The sequence below is a fragment of the Castor canadensis genome, chromosome 9, assembly GCF_047511655.1.
Source record: "Castor canadensis chromosome 9, mCasCan1.hap1v2, whole genome shotgun sequence".
NCBI lineage: Eukaryota > Metazoa > Chordata > Mammalia > Rodentia > Castoridae > Castor > Castor canadensis.
The window spans coordinates 5738085-5739800 of NC_133394.1; the positions used below are offsets into that span (position 1 = coordinate 5738085).

General features: G+C 33.4%; 1 non-coding gene across 1 annotated transcript; it reads left to right on the top strand.

Moving 5' to 3' along the window:
* The first annotated feature begins 1299 nt into the window (after window positions 1-1299).
* Window positions 1300-1406, top strand: LOC141411110 (U6 spliceosomal RNA). Its single transcript, XR_012435951.1, has one exon. It is a non-coding gene; the product is annotated as a U6 spliceosomal RNA (small nuclear RNA).
* Window positions 1407-1716: the final 310 nt, after the last annotated feature.

The following is a 1716-nucleotide window of genomic DNA, read 5'->3' on the forward strand; positions in this document are numbered from 1 at the left end:
TTTTTCAGAAAAAAAAAGAAAGAATATGTGAACATATTCTTTTCCAAAATGTCATCATACTTTTCTAAAAAGTGCATTGGAAGAGAAGATAAGTCTTAAGTGTTGCATATACTGTACTGTAAATTAGAAAATACTGTCAACAACTGTAGCTAGCTCTCCATTTTAAACAATTGGACCTACCATGAAACTGGGAATATCCACTTATTTGTGTAAAAAATTGCGTAACAAAACCTACTGTAACAATAAGGTGACAATTACAGAGCACTTGATTTGTTCAAGCATGCTACATGTATCAATTGTCAAGATCAATTGAAGGGTATCCAAGTTTTTACACAAATAAGGACTTAATGCTACAAAAATAATATAAATGAACTACTGAGCGTCGCCTATTATGCAATATTCAGAGACCCAAACTAAGTCTTTCTGCTCATCTTAACTGTTACATAACATTGGGTCTTTCTTGGAGAAGACTCAGTATTTAGCCAACAATAATATGCCTAGCAGGATGCCAGAGATATTGTGATGATTGGTACCATAGCTAGAAAATTGAAAAAATAAAGCCTGGAAGTGCACAAGATCATTCCCCCCACATTTGTTTTAAGTCATTCCTCAATGAGAACGATTAGAATTAATAATGCTAGAAATGAAGAGCGCATTATTTAAAAGCATGTTTGGAAAGCCATGGTTAGTACTGGTACTTATTTGAGTCAAGGGGACATTTTTCTAGCATGTGAGTATACAGTTTAGAAATAATGCAGCTTTCACAACATTGCCCTGGGAACAGTGTGTCATGTTGAATTATTTCAAACAGAAAGAGAATACTGGGCAAATCAAAATCTGCAATTCACACCAAAATCACATATTGTTGAAAGGGCCACAATTCTGAATATAAGTGTATAAGGTCATATAAAGAAGTAAGCCATACAATATTCTAACCTATGAATGCAGAATTCATAGTACTGATATAGATAATTTTTCTAAAATATATGGTTTTTCCATAGGTTGCTTAGTTGTGATAGCTGGAGATGATTTTACTTCAAGGAAAGACCAGAAGTGGAGCAGTGAGGTGAGTTAGATGTTCTTACAACCACTGAGTACAACCAAGCAGGCTGGTAAGGATGCTGTATTGTGTAGGACATCCTCCTACACCAAAGCCATCTATCTCTCCCAAATTCCTGTGTATCTGAGACCAAGAGACCTGGACTAGTTATGTAAAATGGTACTATTTTTCTTAAAGTATGTTTTATCCAGGTTAAATTAATCTTATAAAAATATATTTCAATTGAAATGTTGTAACCAGTGCTCACTTCGGCAGCACATATACTAAAATTGGAACGATACAGAGAAGATTAGCATGGCCTCTGTGCAAGGATGACACGCAAATTCATGAAGCGTTCCATATTAAAAAAAAAAAAGAAATGTTGTAACCATCTCACCTTTTACAGCGAAAATTTCTTCTTCCGAAAAACCAGGACAGAATCATGAAACATTTATGCTTAAATGTAAAAATAAAAACATGTTCATAGTAAAACTATTTTATGATTAGACAAGAAAATAATTGAGGACTAAATAATATATGTTTTTAAAAATTAACATTAAAAATCACATAAGGACACAAACAATGCAATTGCAGGAGCTGCTGCTATAAGTTACTACCACTCTCATTGTCTTGTTAATCTTACATGACATTTTTTAACTTCTGCCCTCTTAGAAGAT